Source organism: Camelus dromedarius, unplaced genomic scaffold (assembly GCF_036321535.1).
Source record: "Camelus dromedarius isolate mCamDro1 unplaced genomic scaffold, mCamDro1.pat HAP1_SCAFFOLD_114, whole genome shotgun sequence".
Taxonomy (NCBI): domain Eukaryota; kingdom Metazoa; phylum Chordata; class Mammalia; order Artiodactyla; family Camelidae; genus Camelus; species Camelus dromedarius.
In genome coordinates, this window is record NW_026989787.1 from 5,079,202 (window position 1) to 5,091,380 (window position 12,179).

A 12,179-nucleotide genomic window follows, 5' to 3' on the forward strand; every position below is an offset into this window, starting at 1 on the left:
AAACTGAAGGCCGAATACATATTCAAGTTCAGTCAAAGATTCCCCTCACTTATCACACTCCCTTCACCCCAAACTAGACATAACCCCAGCATTTGCTGAATCTAGGGGAAGGTCATCATTTCTTTGTGTGAGCTAAGTATTCAATTCCTATCTATTTTAGTCGAGAGTATTTGACTTTAAGGAGTTCTCTGTTGTTCACACAGTGTGAATTTGGAGGAACTCTGATTCTAGGAGGGGCTTGCTCTTCTCCTACTGGCTTCATTGCATCTCAGGTTCTGATCCTTTAAAATAGATGACTGAGTGGAGGGGAGGGAAGAGCAAGCGCTTGATAGCTATGCACAAACCTGGGAAAAGGCTTACATGTGCTTGGTTCATTTTGGTCTGAATGGTTTGTAAATGCCCCTTGGGACCTGTGGATTCTCATGACCTCTTCCAAGAACATGAGTGCTTTTATCATCTCTGCCATCTCTTCTCTTTTAGACTTCAGGAATCTTGGACCTGTTCTTGGAGCAGGAAATTGAGTAAATTTCTCTAGTGCACGTTGACACTCTGTATATTTCTACCAGTATCACCGAGGTTTAGTAGGTCTCATGAAAGAATTTCGAGCCTGGTATCCTCTAGAGATGTCTCCATGCCGGTATTCTCCATTGTAGAAGAACAACTCTCATCAATATGTTCGCATCTCTGCTAAATCCGTGCAGCCAGCTTTTCGGCCAGGTTCTCTTCGTGTCCCCCATAAAGTCGACTTCAACAAGACTGGGAAGTCTGAATGTACCTCGGAGCCTCACCAGTAATCTGATGATAGGCAGATCTTCCACTGTCTGCCCTTTCAGATTCTGGAAACTTAAACTTGAACTCAGGTCTTAGGGCAGCAGCAGTAACTCGAACTTATAAAGCTTCCCAAGCAAAAGACAAAAGCCTGTCTCCACAGAGTGTGGCAGCCCCTCCATCATACAGATCCACCCAGAGAATTCTGCCCAGTTACCTTGGATCCACCAGCCACAAGAAGCCTTGTGGTACACACCAACGTTCCATCTGGAATTCCATCCGGTACCTGCCGTCCCCAATGTTTGCTGCATTATTTCATTGATGGGGGTTCTGCATTAAAACAGAGGTTCCTAAGGGAAATATGATTCAATCCACTAGCGTCCCATGGTCCTTTTTTCTTCCCTCTCTCCTTTGGTCCAGTTCTTTATACATAGAACAAACGGAGGGAACTGTGTCCATTTTTAGTTTACGGTTTCACACGTCTTGAAACTTTCTAACATTTCACAGTACACAGAGACCCACTAAATGAAACTCATGTTTGTGTAATATCCACTCACCCAGAATACATATCCTTCTGTTGCTTTCTGCTGAAACACCCACACTCTCAAAACATGCATCCATTTGATTCATGGGGGTGAAAATCCAAGAAGTGAAACCAATCCCATTGTGCAGTTTCCTGTCTGTCTCTTTTTCTCTTAGTACAGTTTTGCAGAGCTACTTGTCTTTGCTATATTCTTATGCCATTTCTTCTCTACGTAGGGCAGAGTATGGCATTCGTTCATCCTGTTGGAAGGCTTGTAAGTCTATATCACGTTCTATGACCCAATCTTATTTAAAACCATCATTTGGTTTGGGTCAAAATATGCACTTATTTATCAATATTTATGAATATTAGTGCATGCATCTGTTTTCTGAATACAAGTGTGTTGAGTACATGCTAGCCGCCATACTGGGTAGATGCGTGCTGAATGATCCTTGACATCACTTTGAGTATGTTGTATTGAATAAACATGTTTCTTTGGTATATGTCAGCCAACTGTAACCTTTTGGTGTTTGTTTGTTTGATTGTTTGTTTTGCAAACACATTAGGCCATACTTCTCTCCCTTTGCTTCAGACAGACAGTCATATAAGCTGATTCACTTAAGATAGTGCTTAAAATCTCCTATGATTTCCTGCTACCCTCTCCCATCTTAAGATTTTGATGTCCTCCTTTCCCTCTTCCTTTTTCTTCTTTGCAACTCATGCTCTTCTTGCATTTCCAAGAATGGTTTTCTCATTTCCATTTCATCTAGCTACTTTTCTATTCAGGGAAGGATTCTCAACTTGTGTTTTAAGATCAGTTTCAAACTGCTGAATTCTTTTAAGATTTGCCGGTCAGTGAAATTCCCTTGCTCTGTCGTTCTTAGTAATGGCGGTCATTTGGCATTGGCTACCCTAGTTTGCAGCTTTTTCTCATTCAGGATATGGCCTATGTCCTGGCACTCCTCCCTGTTTTGCAAAATTTCTGCCGAGATATGAGCTTAAACCCCTCTGGAAGTTCTGTTGTGACTAAGTTGCTTTCCTCAAGGTGCATTTTAGATCACTGGGAAGATCATGAACTTTGATTATTTGAATTCTACAGCTGCTTGTTGGTCTATTGGGATTTCACCACATTTGGACACTGTGTACTTCCTAAATACGTATAGATGATCCTTTCTTGGCTTTCAGCATGTTTCATTGATTTTTCTACAAATACCTCTTCAGAATTGTCTATTTTATCTCTTGCTTTTCCATTTGGGACTCTTATGAATATTATTCTTTCACTCTTTTTCTTACCTAAAGGTTCAACAGCGATGTTTGTGTTGGTTTGGAATTTCTTTTCTATGTCTTCTTCTGATCGAGGGATTTCTGTTCCCGTAACTTCACAGTCATTCACGAGTCCCTCTGCAATATCTAGTCTGCTTTGGACTGACTTTAGCCCAGTTATTATCTCATCCATTGAGATTTCTGATATTATTTGATTCTTCTTTAGAGTTTCCCTTCCCCTTTTCGTGTATTCTGCCTTTTGTGATTCTGAGACACAGTTTTTCTTCTGTGTTTTCCTCACCTCCATTTTCAATGCTTGCTCTGGTAGCATTTTGCCATCTAGATGCTTGAAAGCTTATTGTTTGGGCCTTCAGTCTCTTTGGAACTGAAATTTTACTTCCTGTTTCTTTTACTATACTTCTATTTCTCTACTGGTCAAGTACTATCAGGTATCTAATATAGACATAAAAGGCTTGGATAATTGAAAACTTTAGACTCTTTGGTGTACACAATTCCATGATATTTCTGTGAGGACAATTTTCCCTAGACATTGATGCCATGTCCTGTTCCTGTGTGTGTTGTATGGTATATCTCTAATTGCTGGTGTTGCCTTTGTTGTGATGAACCCACCATAGTATTTCAATTAGTATAACCTCTGTTTTATTATGCTAATCTCACAATTCAGAAAGTGCACAGGGCACTTACTCTAGTGGAAATGAAGCTTCTAAAGAGTTTCAGCTCTGCATTCTTCTGTATGTCATCTTGGTGTGTTTCCAACACAGCCAACAGACATTGCGCTTGTAAGTTTTATTTCCATGGGAATGTCCCAATGTTACCAGTTCTTCCCAGAGCTTCCCTGTCTTCAGAAACACCAGTGGAAACATATGTATGGATGTCATACTTCAGGGCCTGCTGGAATGTTCCCACCGTCCGACCTTTGTGTCCTTGCTGCACTACAATTTCTGTGCCATCCAAAATGTAGCTTCTGCATTTGGGATATTATTCTTAAGGAAATGCTTCATCTTCACACTCTGTGGACTTTGACCACTCTTCCTTGTTGTCTCATCCTTGTGTCATGTGTTAACGAATGCAACCACAGAGCTGTTCTGCATCGTCTGCCTGAAACCAGACCGTAATCCCAATTCAGGTTATGAATTTAGCATATCCTAAAACTTTTTATAATGATTTCTACCTAGACGCCCCCTGGAAATCTCAGACAAGATGCATGATATCCCTCATTGAGCCCCACACGTGTTCTATTTACAAAATGAGAAATTGGTCCCTCGTCCTGCAGATGCAGTGGATGTGGACATAAGACATATTGATAAACTCAACCTCACACGCCAGTGTGTTTGCTTTCTCACTGAGGTCACAGTTGTGTTTGCTGTCTTGATAAGACTCACCATAACACACATCCCTCTGTAGATCCTTGAGTTCTGCGTGTGCCGTCATCCGTAGCCCTATCCCTCTTTTTCCGCTGCCTCTGCTAGCTCAAATTTGGCAGCTCGAATCTTGGTCTCAGATTCAATTGGGATATCTTGTGCTGATTTCTTTGAGTTCTCTCAGCCAACCATCTGTTGTGCCCTCTTCTAACACTCAGCACAGCACCTTCAAACCCATGTGTGCTGCCCGCTTGAGAGGGTGCGTCCAAGTAAAACAGAGTTTCACCTTTGATGCTCCATTACCATAGGTCATATCCTGCACTTGTTTCCATTCTGTATTTTGCCGTCTACTTCTTCCAGGTTTTCTGAGGCCTCATCCTGTCTTTGGATGTAACAGACCAATCTTCGGCAAGTTTCCTGTTCCAAGGGCTGGGTGAGAGTGGAAGTTTACATTGCTGTGTACATGGGAGGGAGTGAGCACAGGTTACACTTGTTCTCTGCCAACTGAGCATTGATAAATCAACAGTTTCCAGATATAATTCACAGAAATGTGATGTTTGTTTAGCTGTGTTTTCTATATAGCCAATGTGTGAGGGTTTGTCCATAGACTCCAGTTTTGACATTGTGTTGATAACTCAGTTGCAGTTTTTAAGAATGTTAATAGAATTGATTTACATGTTTTGGGATTTATAAGAAAATGAAGTTAGATTTTGACACATACTAAATCCACTTAGATCCCAGACTTGTCAATTTTGTAACATTTTGTCAACTCTAAGAAAATTATAGGCAGATAGAAAGTAAAATATCTGTCCAATATGTTGAAGGGGATATGTCAACTCTTTACTGCTGAAGCCTCCAACACTAACCGGAACAATGAAGTACCTATGGGAACCATGAAATAACCATGAACCTGGGTTACCCTTGTGCATGTTGTTCCCTTTACTCCCAATGACACATACTGGCCAACATTGGCATTTCAAGGGGAAACATTCCTCTTTAGGAAAATACAAGAGAAACGAAACAAAATATATACATTTAGGCTTGATTATATAATCACCTACAGATATTTTAGCTATGAGAAACCTGATGCAGCTATGCAAGGTAATTGAGAACCAGGTGTTCTTCTATCATTGATGAGAACGATTAATCATCTGATCATATTGGGTAAAGCAATTTAACACAACCAAGTGTGCACCCCCTTGTTATCGTGCACCCAGGGCTTGTCTGAAGGGAAAGACGCTCCACATAACCTGTGTCTTTTATGTCTTTCATGATTTTACAGTTCAGTTCACTATCTGACTTATAATATTTGATTTTACTGTCTTGAAAAACTGAGGCATAATACATATTCAAGTTCAGTCAAATATTCCCCTTACTTACCACACTCCCTTCACCCCAAAGAATTCATAACCCCAGCATTTGCTTAATCTAGGGGAAGGTCATCATTTCTTTGTGTGAGCTAAATATTCAATTCCTATCTATTTTAATCGAGAGTAATTGACCTTTAAGCATTTCACGGTTGTTAACAAATTGTGAAGTTGGGGGAACTCTGATTCTAGGAGGGGCTTGCTCTTCTCCTACTGGCTTCATTGCAGCTCAGGATCTGATCCTTTAAAATAGATGCCTGAGTGCAGGGGAGTGAAGAGCAAGTGCTTGATAGCAAGGCCCAAACCTGGGAAAAGGCTTACCTGGGCTTGGTGCATTTTGGTCTGAATGGTTTGTAAATGCCCCTTGGGACCTGTGGATTCTCATGACCTCTTCCAAGAACATGAGCGCTTTTATCCTCTCTGCCATCTCTTCTCTTTTAGACGTCAGGAATCGTGGAGCCGTTCTTGGAGCAGAGAATTGAGTGACTTTCTCAAGTGCACGTTGATACTCCGTATATTTCTACCAGTATCACCGAGATTTATTATGTCTCATGAAAGTCTTTCGAGCCTGTTATTCCCTAGAGATGTCTCCATGCCGGTATTCTCCACTGTAGCAGAACAACTCTCATCAAAATATTCGCATTTCTCCTCAATCTGTGCAGCCAGCTTTTCTGCCAGGTTCTCTTTGTGTCTCCCTTAAAGTCAAATTCAACAGGCCTGGGCAAGTCTGAATGATCCTCGGAGCCTCACCAGTAATCTGATGACAGGCCGATCCTCCACTTTCTGCCCTTTAAGATTCTGGAAACTTACCCTTGAACTCAGGTCTTTGGGCAGCAGCAGTAACTCGAACTTACACAGCTTCCCTAGCCAAAGACCAAAGCCAATCTCCACAGAAGATGGCAGCCCCTACATCACACTGATCCACCCACAGAATTCTGCCCAGTTACCTTGGATCAACCAGCCTCAACAAGCCTTGCAGTACACACCAAGTTTCCACCTGGAATTCCATTCTGTAACTGCCATCCCCAAAGTTTGCTGCATTATTTCAGTGAAGGGTGAGGTGCTGCATTAGACTAGAGTTTCCTAAGGGAAATGTGATTCAATCCTCTAGCGCCCCATGGTCCTTTTTTCTTCCCTCTTTCCTTTGGTCCAATTCTGTATACACAGATCAAACAGAGGGAAGTGTGTCAATTTTTAGTTTACGTATTCACACGTCTTAAAACTTTCTAAAATTTCACAGTACACTGAAACCCACTAAAGGAAACTCATGTTTGTGTAATATGCATTCGCCCAGAATACATATCTGTCTGTTGCTTTCTACTGAAACATTCACACTCTCAGAAAATGGATCCATTTTTTTCATGGTGGCTGAAATTCCTAGAAGTGAAACAATCCCAATGTGCACATTCCTGTCTGTCTCTTTTGCTCTTAGTAAAGTTTTGCAGAGCTACATGTCTTTGCTATAGGCTTATGCCATTTCTTCTCTACGTAGGGTAGTATATGGCATTCGTTCATCCTGTTGGAATACTTCGAAGTCTATATCAAGTTCTATGACACAGCCTTATTCAAAACCGTCATTTGGTTTGGGTCACGATATGCACTTATGAATCAAAATTTATGAATATTAATGCACGCATCTGTTTTCTGAATACAAGTGTGTTGAGTACATGCTAGCCGCCATACTGGATCGATGCGTGCTGAATGATCCTAGATATCACTTTGAGTATCTTGTATTGAATAAACATGTTTCTTTGGTATATGTTAGCCTACTGTAACCTTTTGGTGTTTGTTTGTTTGATTGTTTGTTTGTTTTGCAAACACATTAGGCCATGCATCTCTCCTTTTGCTTCAGACAGTCATATAAGCTGATTCACTTAAGATAGTGCTTAAAATCACCTATGATTTCCTGCTGCCCTCTCCCATCTTTAGGATTTTGATGTCCTCCTTGCCTTCTTCCTGTTTCTTCTTTGCAACTCATGCTCTTCTTTCATTTCCAATAATTGTTTTCTTATTTCCAGTTCATCTTGCTACTTTTCTATTCAGGGAAGGATTCTCAACTTGTGTTTTAGGATCAGTTTCAAACTGCTGAATTCTTTTAAGATTTGCCAGTCAGTGAAATTCCCTAGCTCTGCCATTCTTAGAAATGGCAGACATTTGGCATTGGCTACCCTAGATTGCAGCTTTTTCTCATTCAGGATATGGCCTATGTCCTGGCACTCCTCCCCGTTTTGCAAAATTTCTGCCGAGATATGAGCTGAAATGCCTCTGGAGGTTCTGTTGTGACTAAGTTGCTATCCTTGAGGTGCATTTTAGAACCCTGGGATGTTCATGAACTTTGTTTATTTGAATTCTACAGCTGCTTGTTGTTCTATTGGATTTTCATCTACTTTGGATGCTGTGTACTTACTGAATTCGTATAGATGATCCTTTCTTGGCTTTCAACATTTTACATTGTGAATTTTCTACAAATACCTTTTCAGAATTTTTTATTTTATCTCTTGCTTTTCCATTTGGGACAATTATGAATCCTATTCTTTCATGCTTTGTCTTACCCCAGGATTCAACAACAATGTTTGCGTTGGTTTGCACTTGCTTTTCTATGTCTTCTTCTGATCGAAGGATTTCTGTTCCCCTTTCTTCACAGTCATTCACGAGTCCCTCTGCATTATTTAGTCTGCTTAGGACTGACTTTAGCCCAGTTATTATCTCATCCATTGAGTTTTCTGATATTATTTGATTCTTCTTTAGATTTTCCATTCCTCTTTTCTGGTATTCTGCGTTTTGTGTATCTGAGACACTTTTGTTCTTCAGAGTTTTCCTCACCTCCGTTTTCAATGCCTGCTCTGGTAGCATTTTGCCATCTAGTTGCTTGAAAGCTTATTGTTTGGGCCTTCAATCTCTCTGGAACTGAATTGGTACTTCCTGTTTCTTTTACTATACTGCTTTTTCTCTGCTTGTTAAGTACTATCAGGCAACTAATCTAGACTTATAAGGCTTGGTTTATTGAGAATTTTAGACTCTTTGGTGTACGCAATTCCATGACATTTCTGTGAGGACAATTTTCCCTAGACATTGATGCCATGTCCTGTTCCTGTGTGTGTTGTCTGGTATATCTCTACTTGCTGGTGTTGCCTTTGTTGTGATGAACACACCATATTTCAATTAGTATAACCTCATTTTTATTATTCTAATCTCACAATTCTGAAAGTGCACATGGCATCTCCTCTAGTGGAAATGATGCTTCTAAAGTTTTACAGCTCTGCATTCTTCTGTATGTCATATTGGTGTGTTTACAACACAGCCAACAGACAGTGCGCTTGTAAGTTTTATTTCCATGGGAATGTCCCAATGTTACCAGTTCTTCCCAGAGCTTCCCTGTCTTCAGAAACACCAGTGGAAACATATGTATGGATGTCATACTTCAGGGCCTGCTGGAATGATCCCACAGACCGACCTATGTTTCCTCTGTGCAGTACCATGTCATTGCCATCCAAAATGTAGCTTCTACATTTGGGAGATAATGCTGAAGGAAATGCTTCATCTTCTTACACTGTGGAATTTGAACACACTTCCTTGTTCTCTCATCCTTGTTTCATGTTTTCACGAAGGCAACCACAGAAGTGTTCCACATCCTCGGCCACAAAAAAGACAGTAATCCCAGTCCAGGTTACGAATGTAGCACAACCTAAAACTTTTAATGCTGATTTCATCCCCAACGCCTCTTGAACCCTCGGACCAGATGCATGATGTCTCAGATTGATCCCCACATGTGCTCTATTTGCAAAATACCAAATTGGTCCCTGGCGTGCAGATGCAGTGGATGTGGCCATAGGACTATCGATAAACTCAACATCACACGCCAGTGTGGTTGCTTTCTCACTGAGGTCACAGTTCTGTTTTCTCTCTTGATATGACTCACCACAACCCAGAATGCACTCTAGATCCCTGAGTTCTGCGTGTGCCGTCATCAGTAGTCCTATCCCTATTTTTCCTCTGCCTCTGCTAGCTCAAATTTAGCAGCACGGATCTTGTTCACCGATTCAATTGTGGGGGTATTTTGTGCTGATTTCTTTGAGTTCTGTCAGCCAAGCATCTGCTGTGCCCTCTTCTAACACTCAGCGCATCACCTTCAATCCCATGTGTGCAGTCAGCTTGAGAGTGTGCATCCAAGTAAAGCAGAGTTTCACCTTTGCTGCTTCATTACCAGAGGTCAGATCCTGTAGTGGTTTCCATTCTCTACACTGCCTTCTCCCCTTTCCTGGTTTCTGAGGCCTCATCCTGTCTTTGGAAGTAACAGACCACTCTTCGGCAAGTGTCCTTTGCCAAGGGCTGGGTGAGTGGATGTTTACATTACTGTGTAAATGGGAGCAAGTGAGTGCATGTTGCACTGTTTCTCTGTCAACTGGGCATTGATAAATCATCACTTTACAGATATAATTCACAGAAATATGATGTTTACTTTGCTCTATTTTTTATACAGCCATGGTGGGAGTGTTGTCCGATGACTCCAGTTTTGACATTGTGTTAATAACTCACATGCAGGTTTTAAATAGGTTAATAGAATAGATTTACATGTTTTGGGATCTTTATGAAAATGAAGTTAGTTTTTGAAACATACTAAATCTACCTAGAACCCGATTTGTCTATTTTTGTAATATTTTGTCTGCTCTAAGGAAATAATAGAGAAATAGAATATAAAATAGCTGTCCAAATTTTAAACGGGACATGTCAACTCTTTACTCTTGAAGCCTCCAACAGCAACAGGAACCAGGAAATACCTATTGGAACCGTGAAATTACCCGCAACATGGGTTTTCGTTTTGAAAGTGTTACCCTTTATTTCCAATGTCTCATACTGGCCAATGTTGGCATTTAAAGATGTAACATTACTCTCTACTAAAATACAAGAAAATCCAAACAAAATATATATATTTAGGCTTGATTCCTAAAGCACCTAGAGGCATAATAGGTATGAGAATCCTGCTGCAGCTATGCTAGGCTGTTGAGAACCAGGTGTTTTTCTATCAGTGATGAGAATGCTTAATCTTCTGATCATGATGGGTAAAGCAATTTAACAAATCCAAGTCTGCACCCCCATGATATAGTGCACCCGGGGCTTGACTGAAGGGAAAGACGGTCCACATAACCTGTGTCTTTAATGTCTTTGGCGACTTTTACAGTTCAGTTCACTATTTGACTTCTAATATTTGACTATACTGTCTTGTGAAACTGAGGCCTAATACCTATTCAAGTTCAGTCAAAGATTCCCCTCACTTACCACACTCCCTTCACCCCAAAGAAGACATAACCCCAGTATTTGCTGAATCTAGGGGAATGTCACCATTTCTTTCTGTTAGCTAAGTATTCAATTCATATCTATTTTAGTCTAGAGTATTTGATCTTTGAGGATTTCACTGTTGTTCTCAGAGTGTGAATCTGTTGGAACCCTGATTCTAGGAGGGGCTTGCACTTCTCCTACAGGCTTCATTTCACCTCAGGTGCTGATCTTTAAAATGGATGCCTGAGTCGAGGGTAGGTTAGTGCAAGGGCTTCATAGCAAGGGCGATAATGGGAAAAGTCTTACCTGGTCTTGGTGCATTTTGGTCTGAATTGTTTGTAAATGCCCATTGGGACGTGTGGATTCTAATGACCTCTTCCAAGAACACGAGCACTTTTATCATCTCTGCCATCTCTTCTCTAGTAGACGTCAGGAATCTTGGACCCGTTCTTGGAGCAGGGAATTGAGTAACTTCTTCAAGGGCACATTGACACTCCATATATTTCTGCCAGTATCAGTGAGGTTCAATATGTCTCATGAAGGTCTTTGGGCCTGGTATTCTCTAGAGATGTCTCCATGCCAGTATTTTCCATTGTAGCAGAACAACTCTCATGAATGTGTTCGCATCTCTCCTCAATCAGTGCAGCCAGCTTTTCTGCCAGCTTCTCTTTGTGTCTCCCATAAAGTCGACTTCAAGAGGAATTGGCCATTTTTTAAGGACCTTGGAGCCTCACCAGTAAGTTGATGACAGACAGATCTTCCACTGTCTGCCCTTTCACGTTCTGGAAACTTACCCGAAATCTCATGTTTTTGGGCAGCAGCAGTAACTCGAACTTACACAGCTTCCCGAAAAAAAGACCTAAGACAAACTCCACATAGGGCGGCAGCCCCTCCCTCACACTGATCCATTCACAGAATTCTGCCCAGTTTCCTTGGATCCACCAGCCACAACAAGCCTCGAGGTACCCATCAGCTTTCCACCTGGAATCCAACAGGTAACTGCCATCTACAATGGTTGATACATCTTGTTATTGTTGTGGGAGGGGCTGCATCAGACGACAGATTCCTAAGGTTAATGTGATTCTATCCACTAGCGTCCCATGGTCCTTTTTTCTTCCCACTTTCCTTTGGTTCAGATCCGTATACACAGTACAAATGGAGGGAAATGTGTCCAGTTTTAGTTTATGGTTTCACACGACTTTAAACTTTCTAAAAGTATACAGTTCACAGAGACACACTAAAGAAATTATGTTTGTGTAATATCCATTCACCCAGAACACATATCCGTTTGTTGCTTTCTGCTGAAACACCCACACTCTCAGAGTATATATCTAATTGTTTATTGGGGGCTGAAATTCCAAGAAATGAAACCAACCCCTATGTGCACTTTACTGTCTTTCTCTTTAGCTCTTTGTATAGTTTTGCAGAGCTACTTGTCTTTGTTATAGGCTTATGCCATTTCGTCTCTACCTAGGGTAGTATAGGGCATTCATTCATCCTGTTGCAAACAATGTAAGTCTATATCACGGTCTATGAAAACATTTTATTCTAACTCGTCATTAGATTTGTGTTCCGATGTACTCTTATGAATCAATACAT